The sequence below is a fragment of the Artibeus jamaicensis genome, unplaced genomic scaffold (genome assembly GCF_021234435.1).
Source record: "Artibeus jamaicensis isolate MK-2021 breed Jamaican fruit bat unplaced genomic scaffold, CSHL_Jam_final contig_391, whole genome shotgun sequence".
Classification (NCBI taxonomy): Eukaryota; Metazoa; Chordata; class Mammalia; order Chiroptera; family Phyllostomidae; genus Artibeus; species Artibeus jamaicensis.
Genome location: NW_026521814.1, coordinates 1,883,313 through 1,911,187, shown reverse-complemented (window position 1 = coordinate 1,911,187; position 27,875 = coordinate 1,883,313). Strand labels below are relative to the sequence as shown.

Below are 27,875 nucleotides of genomic sequence, written 5' to 3'. Positions count from 1 at the left end.
AATGTATTTACTAACAAGTTTATTTAATAGTAAGAAAAATACGTATATGCTTTAAAAATGGGAGTTTTATACAAGAATCCCTCTTCCTAGCAATGATACACTATAGCTGCTTAGCACTTTTAGAGAAATCATATGCTTTCTAAATTGCCATAGTCCTTCCCAGAAGGTTTCTTGTTTTTCTTATCTGCAGTTATCTGAATCTGCAACCCTTGAACTTGATTATTAACCATCTCTAACATTCAGTATTTATTTTAAGCTGAATCTAGCATAACAAAGCACTGCATTTTTTCTTATTTGCCTACCCCCTCTTCTGGTGGGTGCTTCATAATGAACTTCCCACAGGCTTCACCACGAAGCACTCTGCTCACATAGTTTTCTTCCATATCACCAAACATGCCAACCAAAATATAGTGTCCTCCTAATAGGCCTAGACAGTCTCAGAGAAATGGGAAGCAGAAGAGATGATTTCTGACCCTTATGCTAGTCTTTCCTTCATCATCATATTCACTAAAGCGATGTCTTTTCACTTTGCTACCTGTACCCAATATACTTTCCACCTATGATTTCTTTTTCCATGTAAATAATGGATCTGAATGCAAGGAAAAGTCAAGCAAAGAACAACAGCCAGACTACATTCAAAAGACCCACTTCTGAATGCTCACTTTTCATACCCTGAGTATCTCACATGAAATATATAAAATATAATTTATATCTTATATGTATATTAAGTAATGTACATAACAATATGTAAAATAATCTATAAATTTTTATAAAATAAAATATAATATATAAATTAGTCTATACAGAATATAACAGACTTTATGTAGAGTTTTGATTACAAAACTAATAAATATTATATTCTATATAGACTATTTTATATGTATTATATTTAGAGACTTTATGTAGAGTTTTTTTTTTATTAAAACAGTAACACTAAGGTTGCATGAAAACTTGAGTCAGTGTATTTAGTTTTTGAGTTTCTGTTTCTACAGAGAAATTTGTCGTTTCAGCTACTGTCCTCATCCTCATAACCACAGTGTAAGAGAAGCCTTATTGTTATTATCCATATTTGCAAATGACAACTAAGGTCAAGATAAGTTAAATAACTTGGTTACATAGATAGAAAGAAGATATAGTAGTAAGAAGAACCTATGTCTCTTGACCTCAAATTTAATTCTCTTCTAATAAAACAGGCATCATTTTAGACTTTCTAGAGTATGTTTACAAATGACAAAACTATCCGTACAAGTTTCTAAAGTTTCAAGAAGGAATATTTAAAGACATTAGGGCCTCATATTTCAATAAGTATGAACACAATACAATAAAACCATTTTTAATGGTTTGCCACATAATGTTATTTTCAGTGATTGTAGACATGTATAGTATCTTTTTTGTCTTTTTCTATGCGCTATATTGTTTTTATGCCAAATACTGTGTCACAAATCGTTTCTATTAAGAGATATACTATAGCTGCTGTTAATATAAGTACTAAAGTCAAATATTTATTGAGAACTATTTGTGTCAAACTCCATACTAAGAATTTACATATAATACTTCAATAATAATCACAATAACCCTATGAACTAATGTTATTAATCTCATTTCTCAGGTGAAGCCTTAGATTATTCAAGGTTTCACAGCAAAGAGATGGCAGGACTGGGATTATAACGTAATATATCGGGACTTTATGACTTTGAATCCTGGAGATTTAAAAATATCAAATTTCTTCAACTCCTATTGAGTTCATCAGACTACCTGTATAAATATACAATGTGGCAAAAAAGTAGGTTTACAGTTGTAAGTATGTAGAACACAGAGTTCATTCTTATATTATTGTTTAATAATTATTGTATTGTTTTCCATAGAAACAACTGTAAATCTACTTGCCCCCCCCATATAAACAACTGGCACATGGATTTAGCTTACATGGCTTTACTAGGTCTGACATGCCATATTCATGCCATACCTAGAACTTTGGGTATTGTATTTGCCTGAAATCTATTAAAATAAGGTTAATACCTCTGATGTTGGAGTCAAGCTTGTCTATTAAGTCTCAATTTCTTTCAAGTAAAATAATATTATAATTTAGTTTTAGTGAGGATTAAATGAGATAAAATAAAGGCCTTGGCACACGAGAATCACTCAATGGTATCTACAGCTACATTAATTCCAAAGACACAATGTCAGGTGCTACCTGAACCCAGACTCCCTGATATCTATCTTTCTTTAAATATTCTATATAAAGAGGCTTAAAACAATGTGAATTTGTATGGAGGAATTCAATTTCTGATATATGATTATTGTTATAAAACTAAGATTTACAAAATACCTGCAATGGTCTAGATCCTTTATAAGACATTTTATTGAATATATTTTATTTAATCCTCATAACATTTTTACTGAGTGGTGTTATTATTGTATTCATGTTTGAAGATGAGAGGTTGAAGGCTTAGAAATTTAAGAGTTTACCCCAGGAATACAAAGCTAGTGTGTAGTTTGAGACCCAACTCAGATAAATTGTAACATCTCTCCACCAACCAAACTGAAAGCTTAAAAGTCACTGTTTTGAGTTTTTCTAATGAAAATTGGAGATAACTATGAAGTGTCAGGAAACAAAACATTTCTTTTGCTTAAGATTCTGTAAAAAATATTACATATTATACTAAGGCATTTCTCTACTGCATTTTATAGTATTCATATTTTGGAATTGATCTTGAGCACACAGAAGAAATGCCATAGTTTACTTTTTAATAAATAAAAAAAATAGTCAATATGCATTTGGGCAATGTTTTTCCTCTGAAAATTTTCCAAAATTTGTCAGTTCTTTAGTATGACGGCATGTATTTTTCAAGGTAATAAGTAATTATTAGTATTTTTAATATGCTGCCTTTGCTATTTATGATATGGTTTTATTTAGAATTTGCAGGTGAAAGAGTATGGCTTTAATTATATACTGTATCTACCTATTAACTGACAGTCTTGGTTAAGTTTTCACAGGCTTCTCTGTTTAGTTGTTCACTCATTCATTGAATATTGATGGGTGCTTCCTACATGCCAAGTGTCATACTAAGAGAATGAACTGAAGAGCATACATGGCCCTGCTTTGGTGTAGCTGAGAGCCCTGTAGGGGACACAGAGATCACATGAATGAAAATTGGCAGCACAGATAAGTTGCATGATGGAGATATTCACGGTGTTGTGAGAGAGCCTGACAAAAGAATTTAACCTCGGTGGAGGTTTGAGATGGCCTTGCTGGAGAGATGACATTTGAACCTGGGTCTGAAGAATGAGTAAGAGTTGGCCAAGCAAAGAAGAAAGAATGAGGTCCTTTCATGATAGCAGTATATCTCATGTCTTCTTATGACTTCATTCATACTGAATAGATATCGTGTGCTGAAACATAACTCTCAATATAACTGAACTTCTGCGTTCTAAATTATGAAAAAGACCCACTACAGAATTATAAATGAGCAGCAAAGTCATAAAAAGTCTTTGCTTCCTACATATCTTTACACATACACACAAATGATTTTTTTACCATACTATTGTAGAAACAATGATAAAGCATTTTCTTTGACATATAAGACGACTATCCTACATGCTTTACAATTGTGGAGAAATGTGTACAAGCATTAACCATGGGGAATTCATTAAAGGCCTCAGAAATTACTATGGTGTGCCAGGAATTGTGCTTGGCTTTAGAGATTCAAAGTAATATAAGATAATGCCTAATAAATTAGGAGTAAATTATCTTATATGAGTAAGCATGCAATTGAAAAACCCCGTGTCATTAACATAAAGATATATTTCTCTATTGTATAATTGTATAGATGAATGTTAACATAGCTATGTTTAATTATGCTCTTTTACTGACTCAACAAAGAGATAATGCAGAATCCCTTTTAATTTGAAGTAAATAACCCCTGAAAATTCCATCTCTCCCTCTCCACCCCGCTTTCTCTCTGTTGCCCATGTGGTCAGTGGCAGAACTGGGAGATGAAGACCCAGGATTTGTCCTCCCATCCTGCTGTTGTCTCATCTCAGTGACTTTTCACGGGGAACCTCCCCCTGTACGAGTGCCGAGGACCAGAAAACACGCACTGTGCTGCTATGCACAGCAATGGGACTTTACAGGAAAGTTAATATTTAAACAGCTTCAAAATAATAAGGGAACATTTTAGAAATCCATTGAAAGCTAAATAGTACTAGACAGTTGTTATTAAATACCTAAAGGTAAAAATTATTTTCCAGTTACCCTGACATACTTTTGTTCTCTGACAATTTACCATTTGCGTAGAGTTGAGCTTTTCTCCAGACAAAAAAAAAAACCCTCGTGACATAATTATTCAGATATAATCTCTAAGAAATCTTCTGCATACAAAAAAAGGCTTTGATATTTTTTATTTCAAAATCCACTCCCGCATAACAAAGAAAATTCTCTTCCTCTGAGGATGTTTTGTCACGAACAGGTTAGAAGAAGAAACATGCAGGTGGATTCATTTAATAATTGATAGTGGAAATAGAGTCCTAATGAAATTTCCATCTTCCTGAAACATGAACTCTTTATTACTTTTTATTATTACCTAACACTGATGTGTGCAGTTACCTGACATAGCCCAGCTGAAATGTCTATTAGCAGTATAAATGATCTGTGTTGGGAGTTTTTTCAAGGCCTAATCTATCTCTGCTAATCTCAAATAAAACCACATAAACAGTGGTGAAGACAAAATTACCAAGCTAGAAACGTGTCCTTGTTCAATACCTTATAAATTACATGAGTATTTGCTTTTCAGTTTGAAAGACCAATACTATTAATGGTAATATTTGATTGAAGCAGATTATGTATTCTTGTGGGTATTCTGTGGAGTCATCTAAATTTCAAACCATTTTCTTGAAAGTGTTTAAATTTACACTTTTATTAAAACTTTCCAAAAGTAATCATTTGTAAGATTGAAATATTTGGAAAGGATTCTCAAATATTAGGGCCATTCCCATTCCAATATTTGTTTATTTTATAAATCTGAAAATACTCAAGCCTAGAAAGAAATGAACTTCAATTGCCTAATGTTCTAGAATTGCCAAATCAGAGACTATAAAAATAAGCAATATCCTTAGAAGCCCATAATCTCGATGAAGTAACAACCTCTACAATAGACAAGTAAAATCATCTGTCATCTGCTGGAAAGCTGCCAAGGACAGGGAACTCCAAACTGCTCCTAAACTGTACACTCCATTTTTGAACAATGCTACTTATAATTTATATTTATGGGCCCCTATTCTGCCCTCTGAAATCACACTAATTCTTTTGTTTTTTCCACAACTGTCTTTCAATTCTGACTGCGGCACCAGTGGCCCTTTGGAAATCTCTATTAATTAAAGACTTTTCCTCAGTCTTCATGTGAGCTTTCCTTCAAACTTTAAATCTTCTGCTGTTTCTTACTTTGAGGATTTTATTCTATTAATTTCCTTTCAAAAATGTGAAATCGAGAATAGAAGACTATAGTAACCTGATGTTGAACTTACTGGACATGATAGAGTTCACTGTGAACACTAAAATTTATATGATCATAATTTTATGAATTGTATAATATAGCAATATTGTGATACTATAATTCTTTTTAATGCTACCTTCCTTTAATGCTACCAGCATTTCTTTAAAGCTGATTTTAGATCCCCTAAAGTCTTATCACTAATGATACTATCCACATTGTAACCACATTTTATAAAATTTATTTATTTTATTTTTCTGGGGGTTTGAAACATTTGCAATGAGCTAGAAAGAATAAATTTAAAAACAGTAAGCAATTAATGCCATTAAGGATTGCAGTACTTTAATATAATTGAAATCACTCTATAGCAATGAATAAAGTAGCAATTATACAATTTCCTCAGTCCAGGAAAACAGAGCCTTTGTAAGGGCCAGATTATTGAAGATCCCTTCCTAACAAGTAGGTCAGACATCAGCTGGAGACATCTTGAAGCATGTTAAACATTCTGTACCATTATGTAAAAACACTGCTGCTGTAAGGAAACCATACATTTCTGAAGAAGATGCCAATACTTATTAGCATGTTATTTACAAATGATTACTCTTTCCTCATTAAGGAATAATGAGTAAATAAAAGTAATTGAGTGCTTACTTTATGCCAGTCACTGTGCTAAGTCCTCCTCATGCATTATCTCTTCTATTTCTTAAAATGTCTTCGATTATATAACACCATTAAACCCATTTACAGATGAGGAAAAATAAAGTTCACAGAAAATAATTTGCCATAATTCTAGTTAGTGATAAAGACAGGAGTTGAACTAGGTATGTCTGACACTCAAATTCTTAACTACTTTGTATAATTCATTCACTACTTAGTTACTTAATTAAAGCAAATTTGTCCACTAGTACTAACAAGATCAAAACATGTTAATATAACTGGTAAGTGCTGCATCTTACATGCAAGACTTCTGAGCTTCTGACCCCAAGACCAATGGTTCTTTCATGCTTCTGTGGCCAGATTGAGACCCCAGAGTTCTAAACTACATATCACACTTAGCTCTATTTGGACTTCATATTTTGGAATTCAGAGCAACCAACATATAGTTTGGCCTCTATTTCTCCCTCTATGACTTAGACTAAAGAGCAGTTTCCCATTGCACTGTTTCTAATGACAGCGAATAGTGAAAATGTGTCCTTGTAATGTAATTGGAAAAGTCCCTTTCACGTGCTATGCGATTTTTGGAAGTTTGGTTTCCAAGTTAAAAATTAATGCAAATTTTATATCTTACTACATAATATATAATTGCTTTATTTCTATGTGTTTTTAAATCCAGTTTCTTAAACAAATGGAAGCCTTGGAAAGAAACAGCATGTTTTCCATAAAAAAAAAAACAGCGTGTTTTTTTATGCCCTGGTTTTTGCCGTGTAACCATAGGATGTGCCTTTATCAGTCTGAGAATAAAGGTGGTAAGAAGTTTATTTAAAATTTATTAACTCACTCATTAAAAAATACTTGTTAAGTACCCATTCTATGCAAAGATAATACAGACAGGATATGAAAATAAATAATACATACTATCTGTCCAAGAAAAATCATAACAGGGGAGACAACCTACCAAATAATTCTAACATTTACCACCCCTCTATTACTGAATATTGTTGCAGTAAGTCTTAAAGTTGTTAATAAAATATTAACACATTCTTTTTATCTAGCTTTGTTTCAAAAACTTCTGTGTGCATTTCCAGGCAGTGAATAAGTACTGATGCCACAGAGGTAAAATGCCATCTCTCACTTGCTCTCTCACTTAGGTTCTTTCTGGGTTTTTGCTTTGATTGTGTCTCCTATAAGCATCTTTATATAGGAGGGTAGATGTCTGAGACAGCAGGTTAACTAAAACTTTTGCATTACAGAATTACATATATTTTTAAAATTTATTTATTTTAATTATTGTTAAAGTACAGTTTTCTTTTACTTAGATCCCAGCCCACCCACCTCCAGTGCTCCTCACCTCCCTCCCATTTCTACCCCCTTAGATTTTGTCCATGTGTCCTTTATATTTGTTCCTGTAAACCCTTCCCCTTTTCCCCTGATATTCCCTCCCCTCTCCCCTCTGGTCGCTGTCCCCCTGTTCGCTATTTCAGTGTCATTGTTTTTATTCTACTTGCTTGTTTGTTTTCTTGTTTAGCTTCCTGCTAAAGGTGAGATCATATGGTATTTGTCTTTCAACACCTGGCTTATTTCACTCAGCATAATGCTTTCCAGTTACATTCATGCTGTTGCAAAGGGTAGGAGCTCCTTCTTTCTTTCTGCTGCATAGAAATCCATTGTGTATATGTACCACAATTTTTTGATCCATTCATTTACTGACAGGCACCTAGGTTGCTTCCAACAATTGGCTATTGTAAATTGTGCTGCTATAAATATTGGGGTGCATAGGTTCTTTTGGATTGGTGTTTCAGGGTTCTTAGGATATAATCCTAGGAGTGGAATTGTTGGGTCAAAAGACAGGTCCATTTTTATTTTTCTGAGAAAATTCCATACTGTTTTCCATAATGGTTGTACCAGTCTGCAATCCCACCAACAGTGAACTAAGGTCCCCTTTTCTCCACAACCTCTCCAACACTTGTTGTTTGTTGCTTTGTTTATGATAGCCATTCTGACTGGCGGAAAGTGGAATCTCATTGTGGTTTTAATTTGCATGTCTCTGGTAGCTAGCAAGATTGAGTATCTTGTCATGTGTCTCAGGATCCTCTGTATGTCCTCCTTCGAGAAGTGTCTGTTCAAGTCCTTTGCCCACTTTTTAATTGGGTTGCTTGTCTTCTTAGACTGGAGTCGTGTAAGTTCTTTGTATATTTTGGAGATTAAACCCTTGTCTGAGGTATCATTGGCAAATATGTTTTCCCATACAGTTGGCTCTCTTATTATTTTAATACTGTTTAGTCATGCAAAAGCTTTTAATTTTGATGAGATCCCATTTGTTTATTCTTTCCTTTATGTCCTTTGCTCCAGGGTACATATCGGAAAAATGTTGGTGCGTGAAATATCTGAGATTTTCTTGCTGATGTTCTCCTCAAGGACTTTAATGGTGTCATGGCTTATATTTAAGTCTTTTATCCACCTTGAATTTATTTTGGTGTATGGTGTAAGTTGGTGCTCAAGTTTCATTTTTTTGCACGTAGCTGTCCAATTCTCCCAACACCATTTGTTGAAGAGGCTATCTTTACTACATTTTATGTTACTGCCCCCTTTGTCGAATATTAATTGACTGTAGAGAGTTGGGTTGATTTCTGGTCTCTCTGTTCTGTTCTATTGGTCTATGTGCCTGTTTTAACGCTAGTACCAGGCTGTTTTGATTACAGCGGCCTTGTAATACAGTTTGGTATCAGGTATTGTGATCCCTCCTACTTTGCTCTTCTTTTTCAAAATATCAGCAGCTATTCAGGATTGTTTATGGTTCCATATACATTTTTGAAGTGTTTGTTCTATGTCTGTGAAGTATGACATTGGTACTTTAATAGGTATTGCATTGAATGTGTAAATTACTTTGGGTAGTATGGACATTTTGATGAGGTTAATTCTTCCAGTCCATGAACACAGTATATGTTTCCATTTTCTTTTCACGGTATATGTTTCTTCCTTGCTTTCTTTCTTCAGTATTGTGTAGTTTTCTGCATACAGGTATTTTATCTCATTGGTTAGGTTTATTCCTAGGTATTTTATTATTTTTTTTGCTATATCGAATGGGATTTTTTTCTTGATTTCTGCTTCTGCTGTTTCATTGTTGGTATACAAAAATGCCTTTGATTTGTGGATATTGACTTTGTAAAATGCTTAACCCAATAAAAGAATTCAGCAAAACAGCAGCATTTTAGATATTTATTCAATGTGTTCAATGTCACTTAGTTGTGACATCATTTTCTATATATCTTTCCATCATAATTACAATTCATTGATTATTAACACCCAATACTTCTAATTGGAAAGTATTTAAATCCTTCTAATATTAAGGAGTCCCACTGCTATACTTAACTAGCTTACTCCCTTTTTAGTGGTCTCATCTATCTTCATCATCCTATCATGAAATTTCAAGGTCCTTGCCTATTTTGGATTGCTTTCAACCTATTGTTAGGATTCTTTATGTGGTTTCTCAAAGTTCTTTTAAATAGTTCAGCTATTTTTGCTCCTTTAAAACTGTTATATTTATGATGTATGTAGCCTCAAAAGCAGTAAATAACCACTCATAAATACAAATGGCTTTTACAATTTTATATGTCATTACATTAAAAGCATATAAAACATGTATTAATAATATATATTGAATCCCTGGCCTAGTTTTAGCAATACTGTATAAATAATTGCCAGAAATACATGGAGATTTTATAAACAACAACCCTAACATGTCACTTACTAATAACATTTATAAATCAATATTTATGATATTGAAGTGGTTGCTGTATGTTTCATTGTTAACTGGCAAAAATGGCATCTGAAAACAATACCAGCCAAAACCTGGAAAAACATGACTGATCATTTTACATGTAGAGAAAAGCAAGGCAATGTGAAATAACCCCCTGATAAAATTATAAGCAACTTATTAAAGAAGCTTATAAGATTATTTTTCCTCATTTGAAAGAATTCATTTAGGTTTAATGAGAAGATAGTATTTTTAACTGAACCTAAAAGTGAGTAAACTTTTCCTGTAAATGGTCCTGTGGACCAAGCTCTGTGGACCAAGAGGAAAAACTTAAGGATATTATATAGGCACTTATGTAATAATTTCAAAAGCAACTTTTTAATGCAATTTTCAGCTTGTGGACTAGACCAAAAAGAAGGAAGGAAGGAAGAGGGAGGGAGGAAGGAAGAAGGAAAGAAAATAAGAAAGGTGGGTTAAAGATCACATTTGGCTTCAGGCAAGTTTTTTGACCCCTGACTTAAAGTATGTCTCAGATTTTAAATCATAAATTGGAGGGAAAGAATGTTCTGGCTTGGGGGAAAGCACAAGCAAAAGCACAGAGGTGTGATTTCTTTAAACGTGAACAGGGAGAGAAGAAAATATCAATAAAGCTGCAAGTATATTAGAGACTAGATCATGGAGGGCTTAACATAATATATTTAAGTTTAGTTTATGGGAAAACTGTAAGTTTATAATAGGTAATTTATTAGTAGAATTTATTGAATACTTAGGGTGGGTCAATCACATGCTGTCTAGAATTTGACTCCAGACTTTATATTCTAACTTCTAAGATATGCTCAATATGAACTCCCTGATTTAGCACTTGTTTCTGCAATGCCTGCTACAAGATAACTAAGAATATGACAATACATATTAACACAGTTCTTATTCATCAGTTGTTTATTGTCTTATATACTATAAACCATGAAAAACGATATCAATATGAAGAATTTGTACATTATGGCAACAAAATTTAGAAATGAACCATCACAGATTTACAAAGAAAATCATCATACTGTGAAAGCCTCATATGTAATATAGTTACAGTATTTTACTATATATGTTACGTATGACTATTCCTCAAAAAAACACTCAAATACTCACACACACAAATACATACATGCTTGTCAGAGTCCCAGTTGAGAAGGGAGTTACCTATGAAGAGTGGCTAAGTCAAGAAGCTTCAATTCTATCAGCAGTTTGCCCCAGGACCTACTTAAGTAATTCACATGGTACCATGTGACATCAAGTAGATACATAGACTGAGATTTTTCATTTTTATGTGGGATCAGGAGCCTCTTGACTCTGAGAAACCATGATGGAATTCCCTCTGTATTTATTCATGCATGTTTTGCTCTATTCATTGAGTTGACAAACTAGTTTTTGTACACCTGGATCATACTAATGGCATATCTTTTTATTAAACCCCTAGATGTTTCATGGTGTTTAGAAACCACTCATTTATGTCTTTCTATAATTAAATGTGCTCATTAACCTTGGAAAAATAAATGATTAATGTGAGTTGAAAGGTCAAATTATCTTATTGTTGTCAACATAAAAACTTTCCTGAAAGTTTACATTTTCCCTGAAAATATACATTCTCTTGGAGTTACCAGAAACTCTTAATGTGACCTTATTTAGTAAAGAGGACAGAGAGCTGGAAGCGCCCAATACTGTTGCACATTCTAACCACCTTCAATGCATAATGAAAATTTACTAATTGACTTAGATCTTTTGTAAGGCAAGTCATTGTCTAGGAGACAAAGTGTGTTTTCTAAGGTTTCACCCACCTGAAAAGAGCTATGTCCTCTTTAAGTTTTCTAGTCATAGACATGAATAGAGTATAACTAGCATAACACATGCTCATTAAAACTGCCAACGAGTTGTTCCCTTGTTCCATTGGGAAATTAAAAATAATACAGATTATTAAAACACTTCAATGACCATAACTCAATCAAACAGAGGCAATACATAGTAATACCACAGGGATTCTTGTTAAATTAAATTTCTCAGACACAGATTGGTTTTGCTAAAACATAGCAGAAAACTTCTACTAATCATAGAGGCCACATGTGAAATATGAGTAGGCAAGCTGGTAATAATTTTTAAAAATTAGTGTATTAACACCTCAAAATATATATACAAATTTTGTTCAGAAGGTATCCAGAGATGTAATTTGAAAAATAGACATTTATTGAAGAATATACAAGATACAAGAAACATTCATTGTACGTAGGACAATGATGCCTCAGTCCCCTTCAAAGCAGGCATCTTGCGACTTCACATAGTTCTCCCAATTGCCATCCGCTACCCTGTAATATTTTCCTGAATCTCATTGACAGTCCGAAATCTCTTCCTTTTCAAAGGTGATTTTAGTTTTGGCAAAAGCCAGAAGTCACAGGGCACCAAGTCTAGGTTATAGTGGAACTGAGTCACCTGAATGATTTCATGTTTTGCCAAAAAGCCCTGGACAAGACATAATGCATAATCAGATGCATTGTTGTGATGAAGCTACCAACCACCAGCTGCCCATAGCTGCGGCCTTCTGAATCATCAGAATAGTTTCCACAGAGAAATGTTCAAGCTTAAGACAAAATTTGATACAGATTCATTGCTCTACTTGCTCAGTCATTTTGAATGTGATGGCCACACAGTACACATGTTCACTCAGTAGCATCTACCATTCCACTGACTAGTACAGTGAAATCATCATTGTTCACACATGCACATTCCAGTCCACTCTCCTTGGCTGCCAAGTTACTTCAATGTCATGCAGACTGTTACTGTATTAACAATAGCTGGACATTTTCTGGACACACCTCATATATCAACTAATTTATACATATAAGATTATTATTTTTCTTATAATCCCCCAGTAGCTAAGGTAGGAGCTCTTAGCCTAGGCCAAGGGAACAGGCTTAAACAAGATGGAGTAGAGAGGCCTAGCCTTTTACTCTGTTACTTAACTAAGGTGAAAAAATGCTTTCTGGGGCGTTCTTTTTGCAAAGAGTTTCTGCTAAATTGTTGAATATAATGTCTAAAACAAAATCAATAGTCTGAATTATCACTGGTTAAGGATACTCCGAGCCAGCTGGCTGCCCTGTTTGATATAATAAATCCAGAAGGTAAACTGGTTTAGCATTATTTGATGAAGATCACCATGAAAACACTGGGAGGGCAGTTCTTAGGGTTATTAAAATATTTCAAAGGAAAAAGTCCATTAGTTCAGGGGTTTCTCTTAGTAATAGCTAGGGCTGTACACAGTTTCAAGTTTTAATTGCGTACATAATTTTTTTTCTCATTGCACTCTATAAACGATTTTTTAATTCTCAAACTATTATCATTCTTTCACCTGAAACTTCCCCAAATGCCCATAATTTGAACACTATGTTTTTCCTTGTTAAATTGTTTCAGCATAACAGTAAATCTCTGATTTGTTACTTACCTCTTTTCTACTAGTGTTACTCCAGCCTCTTGGTTATTTACCCTCCATTTTACCACAATAGCAAGAAAATAGTTGCCTGCTATTGTGGATTTTAAGTTAAGCCAGTGTCACTGTAGTCCTGAAGCACATCTGTGGCTTCCAATGAACACAAGTAGGTGGTATAGTTGTTTCTGCTGCCATGCCCCTAGGAGTTACAAAAGTATGACACAAATGAAAGAGGCATTCTGGCAGCAGTAATGATCCTGCCCGTATAATTAAAATATTGACAACAATACACCACTTCATGGGCCCACATGCATGTTATGCCTTTTCTTGTGAAAGCAAGGTATGTAGCTAGATTGGAAATCTTTCAGTTAACTGCATAATTCAAAAGTGTATGTTGTGTGCCTACTGTACATAAGACATTGCAAGGGTCACGGTGGATACAGAGGAAGATTCAGAGACAAAGTTAACTATAAGGGCCTTATAATTGATTTGTTTTAAAAAAACACTATGTACCTCCTATGAGAGACCCACCTCAGACAAAAAGACCTACACAGACTAAAAGCGAAGGCATAGAAAAATATGCTAAGCAAATGGACATAAAAAAAAGATGCGGTAGCAATACTTATATCAGACAAAATAGGCTTCAAAACAAAAGCCATAAAAAGAGACACTGAAGGACACTGCGTAATACTCAAGGGAAGAATCCATCAAGAAACATAAATATTATAAACATATATGCACCCAACATAGGAGCACCCAAATATATAAGGAAAATCTTGGAAGACTTCCAGAAAGATATAGATAGCAACACATTTATACTAAGGGAATTTAACACCTCACTGTCAAAAATGGATAGATCTTACAGATAAAATATCAACAAAGATATTGCAGCATTGAACAATGCCTTAGATCAAATGAACTTAATTGATATATATAGAACCTTTCAGCTCAAAGAAGCAAAATACACATTCTTTTCAAATGTATATAGAACAGTTTTAAAGATAGGTCACATAATGGGACAAAAAACAAGCCTCAACAAATTCAAGAGAATTGAAATCATATCAAGCATTTTCTCAGACCACAAAGGTCTGAAGCTAGAAGCCAACCTCAAGGAAAAAACAAAAACATGCAAACCCATGGAGATTGAATAGCATGCTATTGAACAATAAATGGGTTAATAATGAAATCATTGAAGAAATCAAAACAATTATGTAAACAAATGAAAATAAGCACATAAGAGTCCAACACATATGAGACACAGCAAAGGCAGTCCTGAGAGGGAAGTTGATAGCAATGCACATGTACCTAAAAAAGACAGAAACATTTCGAATAAACAACCTAACCCTATATCTACCAGAACTGAAGGAACAACAACAAACAAAGCCCAGAGAGAGTAGAAGGGAAAAAATAACCAAGATCAGAGAAGAATTAAACAACATAGAGACGAAAAAAATAATGCAAAGGATCAATAAATACAGGAGTTGGTTCTTCGAAATGATAAACAAAATCGACAAGCCTTTAATTATACTCATCAGGAAAAACAAAAGAGAGGACCCAAATAAACAAAGTCAGAAATGAAAGAGGTGAAATTACAATTGATATCAGAGAAATACAAAGAATTTTAAGAACTCATTACAAACAATAATATGCCAAAAAATCTGAAACTCTAGGTGAAATGGACAAATTTCTAGAAAAATATAATTTCCCAAAACTGAATGAAGAAGAATCAGACAGCCCGAACAGACTGATAACAGCTGACAAAATCAAAGCAGTAATCAAAAAACTCCCAACACACAAAAGCCCTGGACTAGATGGTTTCTTAGGAGAATTTTATAAAACATTTAAGGAAGAGCTAACTCCTATCCTTCTCAGACTATTTCAAAACATCCAAGAATAGGGAAGACTCCCAAGCTCTTTTTATGAAGCTAGCATCATGCCAATTCCAAAACCAGATAAAGACACAACAGAGAAAGAAAACTATAGGCCAATATCACTGATGAACACAGATGTTAAAATACTCTACAAAATATTGACACACCACATCCATCAATACATTAGAAAGATCATACAGCATTATCTAGTGGGATTCATCCCAGGGATGCAAAGATGGTACAATATATGCAAATCAATAAATGTAGAACATCACATAGACAAAAGCAAAGATAAGAATCACATGATCATATTAGTAGATGTGGAAGGAACAGCACCCATTTATGATAAAAACACCCAGCAAAGTGGGAGTAGAGGGAGCATACCTCAACATAATAAAAGCAATATATGAGAGACCTACAGCCAACATCATACTCAATAGGCAAAAACTAAAACCTTTTCCACCAAGAGCAGGAACAAGACAAGGATGTCCCCTTTCACCACTTCTATTCAACATAGTATTAGAAGTCCAAGCCACAGTGATCAGACAAGAAAAAGAAATAAAGGCATCCAAATTGAAAAGGAGGAAGTAAAACTTTCACTGTTTGTAGATGATATGATAGTTACATAGAAAATGCTATGGACTCCACCAAAAACTACTTGACTTAATAAGCAAATTTGGTGAAAAAGCAGGATTCAAAATCAATATTCAGAAATCAAAGGCATTTTTATACACCAACAATAAAATATCTGATCAGAAATCAGGGGGGAAAATTAATTTGCTGAAGCAACAAGAAAAATAAAATGCCTAGGAATAAACCAAACCAAGGAGGCAAAACACCAGTACTCAGAAACTACACAACACTGATGAAAGAAATTAAGGAAGACACAAATAAATGGAAGCATATACCATGTTTATGGATTAGAAAATAAACAGCATCAAAATGACCATATTACCCAAAGCAATTTCTAGATTCAACACCATCCTTATTAAAATACCAATGACATATTTCACAGGTATGGAACAAACATTTCAAAAATGTATATAGACCATAAATGACCCCAAATAGCTGCAGCAAATTTAAGAAAGAAAAACAAAGTAGGAGGGATCACAATGTCTGATATCGAACTGTATTATCAGGCCACTGTAATCAAAACAGTCTGCTACTGGCATAGGAACAGATACATGATGCGGACACTGGCCCACAGTGTCCATTATGGATGAGATAAACTACATTCCCATGGACTAGCAAGTCCCGTGGAAGAAAAGGAACGGCATGGCTACTCTCTCGAGGGAAGAGCACCTCTGAGTGGCCTGGCCACTGTCTCAAGAGGAGAGTGTGCTGACTCTTACCTTGACAAGCTTTTATTGACTTTCTAATAGCATACATCAAAGAAGGTTTTCATTCATTATACTTTTTACAGATAGCAATGGAAGGGATATTACTGATTACTTCTTAAAGATTAACAAGGAAAAATGTTGCAAATGCAAGGGAACAAGAAGAGTAACAGGTCTGGTTACACTTCAGTCCTTGCGAGAATTAGCACAGACTTCAGGAAGTTACTTTAAACAGACACTTTCCCAAAGGAGGACATACAGAAGATCCAGAGACACATGAAGGAATGTTCAATATCACTAGCTATCAGAGAGATGCAAATTAAAACCACAATGAGATGCCAATTTACCCCAGTCAGAATGGCTATCATAAACAAAGCAACCAACAACAAATGTTGGAGAGGGTGTGGGGAAAAGGGGACCTTAGTTCACTGTTGGTGGGATTGCAGACTGGTACAACCATTATGGAAAATAGTATGGAATTTTCTCAGAAAAATAAAAATGGACCTGCCTTTTGACCCAGCAATTCCACTACTACGATTATATCCTAAGAACCCCAAAACGTCAATTTCAAAGAACCTATGTACCACAATGTTCACAGCAGCACAATTTACATTAGCCAAGAGCTGGAAGCAACCTAGGTGCCTGTCAGTAAATGAATGGATCAAAAAATTGTGGTACATATACACAATGGAATTCTATGCAGCTGAGAGAAAAAAGGAACTACTATCCTTTGCAACAACATGGATGGAACTGGAAAGCATTATGCTGAGTGAAATAAGCCAGGTGTTGAAATACAAATACCATATGATCTCACCTTTAACAGGAAGCTAAACAACAAAACAGACAAGCAAGCAAAATAAAAACAAATGCACTGAAATAGAGAACAGGGGGACAGCGACCAGAGGGGAGAGGGGAGGGAATTTAAGGGGAAAAATGAGAGGGATTTAGAGGAACAAGAATAAAGGACACAGGGACGAGAACTAAGGGGGGTGGAAATGGAAGGGAGGTGGGGTGCATGGGGGAGGGGTGGGCTGGGATGGGAGAAATAAACAGAAAACTGTACTTGAAAAATAACTAAATAAAATTTTTAAAAAATGAAACTAGATCACCAACTTACACCATATGCAAAAATAAATTCAAGGTGGACAAAAGATTTAAATATGAGTCACAAAACCATAAAAGTCCTAGAGAAGAACATAAGCAGAAAAATCTTAGATATTCCATGCACCAGTCTTTTCACCGGTATATCCCCTAGAGCAAGGGGCATAAAGGAGAGACTAAATGAATGGGACTACATTAAAGTAAAAGGCTTCTGCATGGCTACGGAAAGCATCAACAAAGTGAAAAAGAAACCAGCTGTATGGGAAAACATATTTGCCAATGATATCTCAGACAAGGGTTTGATCTCCAAATTATATAAAAATTCACATGACTCCACTCCAGGAAGACAAATAATTCATTTAAAATTGGGCAAAGGACCAGAGCAGACACTTCTCCAAGGGCATACAGAGGGCTCAGAGATATATAAAAGGATGCTCAGCACCTTTCAGAGAAATGCAAATTAAAATCACAATGAGATACTACTTCACATGTGTCAGAAATGGCCATCAAAAACAAATCCACAATCAAGTGTTGTAGATGTTGTGGAGAAAAAGGAATCCTAGTGCATTGTTGGTGGGAATGCAGACTGGTGCAGCCACTGTGGAAAACTATGGAATTTCCTCAGGAAACTAAAATGGAACTGCCTTTTGACCCAGCAATTCCACTGCTGGGATTATACCCTAAGAATCCTGAAGCACCAATTCAAAAGAATCTATGCATCCCAATGTTCATATCAACACAATTTACAATAGCAAAGTACTAGAAGCAACCTAAATGCCCACCAATAAATGAATGGATCAAAAAACTATGTTATATTCCCACAATCGAATAATATTCAGCAGAAAGAAAGCAGAAGCTCCTACCTTTTGTGACAGCATAGATGGAACTGGAGAGCATTATTCAAAGTGAAATAAGGTAGGTGGTGAAAGATAAATACAATATGATCTCCCCTCTAAGTGGAACCTAATCAACAAAATGAACAAGCAAGCAAAATATAACCAGAGCCAATGAAGTAAAGAGCAAACTGACAGTAACCAGAGGGTAGAGAGGAGAGGAATAATGAGGGAAAATAGGAGGAAGGGCCATCCAGGAACATGTATAAAGGACGCATGGACGAAGCCAAAAGGGGTAGGATGGAGAGTGGGAGGTAGGGATGGGTGGGGCAGGGGGCATTGTGGAGTGCACATGGAGACAATTATGCTTGAATAACAATAAAAAATAAAGAAAAAAATTAAAAATACAAAAAGCATATGCAAATGAATATTAAATGGTATAGAAAACAAGTGACAAAATAATACAAAGGTACTGTGTTCTAGCTCAGTGCCTTATATATAGGGGATAATCAATATAGATTGATTATTATGATTAATATACTAATTGAGTTGTGCATACAAATGAGTGTTTTTAGAGTCTAGACAAAAGCCCTCACTCTAGAGTATTCAAGAAACTTGAACAGGTTTGTTAAGGTAAGGATCAGTAGGGTTTGAGACAGTGAACTTAATCAAGGCACATACCCCCATATGTAATACTTACCTATTGAAACTTAGTGGATTCAGGAGTCTTTAGTTTCATATAAGGATGTACTTTGCATGGTCTCATTATCCTTGCTTCTGAGCAAATAAAAGAAAATGACAGCTTGGGCTTCACTGAAACTGAAATGTTTAAAAATATGCTTAAGGTTTTCCAATTATGAAACTTATATAGATGTTCCATACTCTCTGGTATTTTTCTCTGTCATATCTTAAAATTGTGCTTTATTATTCTGAAATATAAGAAATAATATGGAGATTCCATGTGCCCTTCACTTAATTTTCCCCAGCGGTAACATCTTACAAAACTGCAATATAGCGAACAGGATATTATCATTAACAGAGTCAATATGGAAAACATTTCCATGACAATTAGGGTTTCTTAGGTTGCCCGTATGATCTCTGTTGCTTCTCTCTTGTCCCAACACCTTCCTTAACCTCTGACAACCTCTAATATCATCTCTGTTTCTATAATTCTGTCATTTCTCAAATGTTCTATAAATAGAATAATACAGTATATATATACCCTTTGGTATTTGTTTTTTCTCCCGCTCAGCATAGTCCCTGGACATTTATCCCTATTTTGTATGTATCGATAGGTGCTTTTATTGCTGACTGATATTTCAATGCATGGATGTATTGCAGTTTGTTCATCCATTCATCTACTGAAGAACATCTGTGTTATTTCTGGGAGTTGGCTGTTATAAATAAAGTTACTATAAAATTTCATGTACAAGATTTGTGTGAACATAAGTTTTCAGTTCTCTGTGGTAAATTCCCAGGAATACAATTGTTTTATCACATGGTAGTTTCATGTTTATGTTTTAAAAAACCGCCAGACTGTTTCACAGAGTGGCTTTCCCAGTTTACATTCTCACCCAGCAATGTATGCGTGATTCAGCTCCTCTAAATTCTCACGAGCTTTTGGTTTTCTCAGTATTTCTTATTTCAGCCATTTTGGTAGATGTGTAGTGATAGTTTATTGCAGTTTTACCTTACATTTTCCTAATAGTAAGATTGAACATCTTTTAATGATTTTTTGCCATCAGTATAGCCTCTCAAGTAGAGTGTTCGTACTTTTTGTCTATTTTTTGAATTCTTTTTTTCTTTTGCTATTGATCTTTTTGGGTTATATAGTAGAGACTAATCTTTTGTTAGTTATGTATTTTGTAAATATGTTCTCCCACTCTGCAGCTTGCCTTTCTGTCTAAGGCTTTTAGTTTTAAAGAAGTCCAAATTACCAGTTTTTCTTGCAATGGATCATGATTATGGTGTCAAGTCTAAGAACTCTTTGCCTAATCTAGATCTTAAAGATTTTTCTCCTATGAAAAAACAGTATAGCCTTATATTTTACATTTAAACCTCTGATACATTTTAAATTAACTTTTGTATAAAGTGTGAGGTTCAGGTCAAGTTTACTTATTTGGTTGGTAGGGTTTTTGCCTATGTACAGGATGTCCAATAACTTCAACTCCACTTGTTGAAAATGCTACCTTTCCTCCACTGAATGGCTTCTGCAACTTTGTAAAAATAAGTAGGGTATATTTGTGTGGGGCTGTTTCTTGCTTTCCTGTTCTGTTCTGTTGATTTGTTTATCTGCACCTCTCCTAATATCCCAGTAGCAATGTAATAGGTCTCAAAATCATATAGACTGACACCTCCCACTTCATCAATTTCAAAATTGTTTTAACTACTCTATTTCCTTGTTCTTTCATATAAATTTTGAATACTCATGTCTACATTTACTTAAAAAAAACCCTGCTAAGATTTTGATATAAATTATTTAGAACTATATACCAGTTTGGGGAGAATTGAATTCATTACCTCTGAGTCTTTCAATCCATTAACATATAGGTGTCTTCATATGTTTATAAATATTTACAAATTTGCATAAATATATATTTATATTTATAGTTATAGTTATAGTTATAAGTCTTCTTTGGTTTCTCTTATCAGCATGGTGTAGTTTTTAGCATACAATTGCTATATGTGCTTTTTAGGTCTACATTTATACTTAAGTGTTAAAGTATAATGGAAATGGCCTTGTATTTTTAATTTTTGCTCACTGTAAGTATATAAATATATCATTAATTTTAGTATGTTTATGTTGCATTCTGTGAGCTTAATTAATTCACTTATTAGTTAAGAAGATTTTTTGGCAGATTCTTTGGGATTTCCTTTGTAGAAAATTATGTTATCTACAAACAGGGATAGTTTTATTTTTCCTTCCCAATCCAAATACCTTTTATTTTATTTTCTTGCCTTATTAAACTAGCTAGAATCTTAGTATTATAGCTTTTATTTTTGTTTTTAATGTCTGTTTGTTTTTCTTACAGGTAAAGTAGAGGAAGGATCTTGAAATGTAGTATTTATATTCATGGGCTTTGAGTTTGCTCAGGACTAAGTGTGATTTAATCCTCTGTTCCTTCCCAGTAGTGTTACCTTGGGGAAGCTTCATAACCCTTCTAAACCTCACTTTGTTCAGCTGTAAAAGGTGCATTGCATTTATTCATTACATAGATTTAAAATCAATATTTATAAAACTTTTTTCTCTTTTTATTTAATTTATTGGAGGACATTTGTTAACAAATTAAATAAAGCAGGTTTCTGGTGCACAATTCCACAGCATGTCATCTTTACACTGCATTGAATTATCCTTCATAATAGAAGTATTTGCCTATCTTACAGAGTTATGAGAACTGAATGACATAAGACTGACAAAATATTTAGCACATGGTAAGAATTTCAATTTTAGCTATTATCACCGTTACTATTAGATTACAAGTATCAAAGAAAAACTGTCTTATAGTAATATAGTTAGATCAGTGATTCTCAATGGGCATGAGGAGAATAATATCCCCAAGGAACATTTAGAAATGTCTGAGGACATTTTTGTTTGCTGCAATTGCGGAGTAGGGAGGTGCTACTAGTGCCTAACAGTAGAGGTCAAAGGTGCTGTTAAACATCCTACAATGCACAGGACATCCCCCATAATAAATAATTATCTGCCCCAAAATGTCAATATAGCTATGGTTGAAAAAAACTGAATTAGATGGATAATAGATGTACTGTATATGTTGGAATATATGAAAAATACCTTACAGTTTACTAGTGAATCCTTTCTTCTCTTTAATCTTGGCCTAAACCCACCTTTTCTAGGATTCCTTCCAAATTGGCCCATCCAAATTCAGAACTTCCTCTAGTCTCGCACCCTTTAAATAATATATAATTTATACTTCTAGATTGCTATTGGGTTGCCAGAGAGTGAATATTTATATTCTGAGACTGCTTATTCTTTGGGAATAACTATTTTTTAGTACACATTGCTGATAGTCATTAAATACATCAAATACATTTAATAACTCATCTTTGATTTGACTTTTTTGGGTTTTGACCTCTGGTTACTTTTAAAATACATGTTTTTCTTTATGCTTTTTTTTTCCCGGAAACTCCTCACAGTTAATGATGTAACAATTTGTCTGCTAATAAGATTCAGTGATGGTGCTAGAAAATCATTTTTCAAAATGCAGTTTCTCACATGGGAATGCCAAAAGATCATGTAAAGATAAGCACTAAGAAAGATGACATACTAAAACATTTTTTAAAATTTTAACTTTGGATTACATGTAAACTTACATATTAGTATTTGGGTCTAAGGGGCAATAAATTACCATAATTTCTTCTCCAAGATTAGATAAGTTTAACACATCACCTTTCTAACCAGTCAAATGGATTAAAGAACAAAGTTTAGATGTTTGGCAACATGTAACTATTTCATATTTCTCTTCCACTAATGTAAGATGATCCAAAGAATAGTTGACAAAGCAGATACTGACCTGGTAAACTACAAGGGCAATCAATCCCCCAGCCCACAGTCTCTGCTTAAGGAGACAAGAAGACAACCCTATACAAGGAAAGAATTAAGTCCTGGAGAGAAAGGCCATAAACGTGAGATATTTCCAAATAAAAACATAAAGAAGAGGTTCCTCACAACCATTAATGTGGAAAATGACACTGTAGACTGTCAGACACCAGAACAGAAGACACAGAGGGAGTATATTCTAATGTAGGCAAAATGATAGGGATTTTGAGGAATAAAGATGAAAGGATGTCCCAATGTTGACTCCTCCTTGATTAAGGTCTTAATTAATTGCCTACAATAGACTCCTCCTGTAAGATTCTAGAATTAAGAAGAGTGGGAGAGAGTAGGGAGGAAGGCAGCCAGATAGTCCTAGATTAGGCAGAGGAATTCTCGGGGGAAAGGTAGAGGGTTGAGAGTTGAATTACAAGAAGCAAAGACAACCTCTGTTACTCAGTAGGATGTGTCAGGCTGGCCTAACCAAGCACAGTGCAAAACTTGGGCCTTTGGAGGAAAATAAAATGAGTAGGTGATCAAAGAATTTGTAGGCTAACCCCGTGGGACTTTTTGGTTGCATTCATTTCAATTGATATATTGCTATCATTTGTATGAAGAAAAATACTTAAGAAGCGACTGAACATGGTCAGTTTATTAAAAATTGCACTGTGTGATATGACATAATGAATTTTCATGATTAGTTTTTTTGTTTGGCATTAAAATACTGAAGCCCTAAATCATCCAGGCTTGGAAACAAGAGAAAAACATTTATCTAGACAGTGAGGAAAAGGGAATGTGAGAAACCAGCCAAAGCTAATTTTGCATGGATTAAAAAACATAATGAGGGTCCAGCAACTATCAGGGATCAGCAATGATATGACATTGGCTCTGGCTGACAACACTTGGCAACAGCTGTAATGAATGCCCTATATACAGAATGATTCAGGTAAAAGCTGGAAAACTTTCAATGAAAGATCTTTTCTCAGAGGAAGGTGAATGCTTTGTGTACATTTAATCAGTTCTTCATTTCTGTCTTTGTCTAAGATTCTAATTTATCCCTTTCTGGATAATGCTGATTTTAGGCTGTCTTTAGGAAATAATGTCACCTCATAAAATATGCTTGTTGTCAAATAGGAAAATGTACTAAATAACACTACTAAACATCACTTTGGGAATGAGATATTCTATGAATAGATTTCAAAATACCCGAAATCAAAGTAGGTGCAAAAAAGAGGCTCTAATGAAATGAACGTGGCTCTTCCAGCAAAGGTGAAGTGAGCTTTTGTTGCACATTTTAAAGTGAAAAACAAAATTATTTTCATTAATTGTGGGTAAACAGAAAGCCCACATAGGGGGAATATTCGATAGCTTTTTATGGCAGCAAGATGTTTCTGAAAGCACTTCTGGTTTATGAATAAACACTCATGGTGAAGTCACATTTCCTCTCAGATTGCAAGAGAACAGCAGGGTTTTCCAGCATCTTCTCAAAAGTGAGAGACTTCAAATGCATAATATGATAAAGAAACAGACTATTTTGATGATAGTTTTTTATCAGTGGTTATTTTGTACAAAATGAAATGGAAGAAATTCTAGGTCAAGATTTTCTATTTTTCATTAGATAACAAAGAAAAAGAAGATGTAAATAGATCACTCTTGAGAAAGTTATTATCTAAAAAGAATTAGTAGAAATTGTGATTCAGATGTACCTGTCAAAGCAGCATTTCTGACCCTGTGTGGGTGAGTGTAAAATCAGCACTAAGACTCGCAAAGCTTTAAGGTCAAAAATAATGACTAAACTCATCATTTTAGGGCAATAGATAATTCAGGCACCCCACATCAATCTGGAATAGGGAACAATTATACATTTGTGCCAGAAAGTGAGCATAAAAAGTAGAATATTTCCATTTGGACCTATTATGTTATTATTATCCTCATGAATAGTAATTTCATTGTGTTTGTCTAGCACTGTATTTTGAAAAACTTAAGGAAAGAGAGTGTGTCTTTCCTGTTTTTATAAACTAAAGCTGATGTCATGGCACATAGTGCATTTAAATATTCACCAAGGAAATGAAATTATAGAGCAACCCCAGAATGTGATCTCTGTATCAGATGTGCTAAAGCAACATTGTTCAATAGAAATTTCTGTGGTGGAAATTTTAGGCGCTTCCCAATTTGGTAGCTGGTAGCTGCATAGAGCTATTAAGCACTTGAAATATGGCCAGTGCAACTGAGGAACTGAATTATTAATGTTATTTGATTTTAAATAATTTAAATGTAAAATTAAGTAGCCACATGTTGGACAGTGTGGTGCTCCATTTTGCAAAAGAGTGAAGGAAACAAAAGGTGTTAGATATGTAATCTGCTATTTTAATACTACTTGTCTATTATCTGTCCCCAACTCAATTTATGATCTTTCATCAAGTAACAAACAGAAAAAAATGTCATATATAAGGTTATCTTAACCAGTCTTTTCTTTGTTGACTAGTCATAACCAAATATCACTTAGCTATCTCTTAACCATGGGCTCTGTATGTAGAGCAGAGCACAGTGGAAGACACTAAGCACATAGACTTGCTGGAATCCTGGGACTGTCAGGTATTTGTAGTGTATTCTTAGGGATGTTCCTCAAACTCTCTGCATCTAGGTTCCCTTGTCAGTGAAATGAGGATTATGTCTTTTGATAGGTTGTTGGGGGATTAATGACATTGTCCTTAATCCTTATTGCAACGCCTGATACATAAGAGGTAGTAAATGGCAGCTGTTACTACTGTGGTTGTTGTTAAGGGTAAGAATGTGCTAAATGCTGTGAAGATATTGGACAATATAATATGGTCCCTATTATTTTAGAGTGATTTCTAAAAAGCTTTCATTTATTCTACATAGATACCAATAATTTTTCTGTCCTTTCTCAGTATGTGATGAATCCTGGTTCTTGATATAAAGATTATAGGCAACTCTGCAAGACCCTGTATGCTTTTGAGAAATCCCTGTCCAATTTATATCTTCACACTCCTAGAACAGGCACAGGGTACTTAGTGCTTAAAAATGATTATTGAATTTAAATGATATAAAATGTAGTCTTCACTGCAGCTACTTAAACAAGTAATGCTTTTATAATGCATAACAATCAGCAATAGGTACAAATATAAAGTGCAATTGAATAGATAAATGCTTCATTAATTGTAGTAATACTCCATACACAACTCTTTCATTGCATGCATACAAGGTAAATAAGTAATCTAGATGAACAGCAATAAATGTGAAGGATCTATGGGAAAGAAATGATCAAACTGTATAAACTATCAAACATATGTAAAGAGGACTCAAGTTAATGCAAAGTCAAACCTTGTTTCTGAATGGGAAGATAAAATGTCATAGAGAAGCACGGGACTTTTAAAAATCAATGGTCTTTGGAAATTTGTTAAGAAAGTTTTGTAAAACAAAAATAATAAGCCTACCCTATCAAGTACTAGAATAAATTTTAGAGCTGTGATAAGCAAATCCATATAATATAAATAGAGGAATAGACGTATAGTAAGTGGGATAAAACAGATTATTTCAAAATGGCCTCCAGTAAAAATAGGAGTTTAATGTAATAAACAAGTCACATGTGTGTGTGTGTGGGGAAACTGGTTTAGCATCTCACCTCATACTGTATACTAGTTACTAAAAAATATTCTATTATAATAAATTCTAGATGGATTAATGGATTATATGAAACAACACCATGAAACAAGAAAATCTTGTTTATCTGTTGTGAGGAAGGTATACTGAACATCAGAGAAGGTAAATCCCATAGATAACAATATTTATATGCCTATAGACTCAACTTTTTACCACCATAAATGTATAAACACATTAAATTATAAACAAAAAACTGTGAAAAAAACAGTTTTATAAGCACAACCAAAGGGAAGTTCATAGAATGTTGCAGTTAGGAATTCTTCAACTAAAGCTCTTACCTTAAATACTGACAGGATGATGTATAACTTTTCAACCATAGGCTAATTATTTCACTCTAATTTTTTTCTTCAAAATAAAAATTTGTAGTACTGTACATCATAGGGATAACATGACAAATATATAGTTATAAAACTAGGTGAATGCCCTGAAATATAGCAAAATGCTCCATAAATGATAATTTAAAAATAAGGGGTCAGTATTTTTGTTATATAGTTCTACATACTATGAATATTAATCTCATATAAATGTTTCAAATATATTTATTTTTAAAAGATTTTATTTATTTATTTTTAGAGAGAGAGGAAGGAAGAGAGAGAGTGTGAGAGAAACATCAATGTGTGGTTGCTTCTCACATATTCCCAACTGAGGATCTGGCCACAACCCAGGCACATGCCCTGAGTGGGAACCTGCAACCCTTTGATTTGCAGGCTGGTGCTCAGTCCACCGAGTGACACCAGCCAGGGCTCAAATAATTTTTCAAGATCATTACCTGCTATGACTTTTTTTTTATCTTTTTCAAAAAAGTTATTTTTACTTAGTGAAATCCATCTGATTCTTCCTTTATAGCTCTAGATTTCCATTCTATTTGGAAGACTTCCCCCTCCTTTTCAACTCCATTTACATGATTCTCAAAGTATTTATCTCTATTTTAATCTAATATTTTCATATTTTGGGGTGGAGGACTTGACAAATTTTCAGACATCAAATGACAAAAACAGGGAGGGGAAGACAAACACATATTTCTGCCAGTCCGAGTTACTGGAGGGCTTAATACGAGTGCTGCATGGCAGTCCCTGTAATAATCAGCACAGATAAGGGAAGAAGGTGGCTTAACAGCAGCAGCTC

General features: G+C 34.2%; 1 protein-coding gene across 1 annotated transcript in view; it reads left to right on the top strand.

Annotated features, from left to right (window-relative positions):
• Window positions 1-27,875, top strand: part of KCNH7 (potassium voltage-gated channel subfamily H member 7) — a 470,253-nt gene that overhangs the window by 167,143 nt on the left and 275,235 nt on the right. The window lies entirely within an intron of this gene.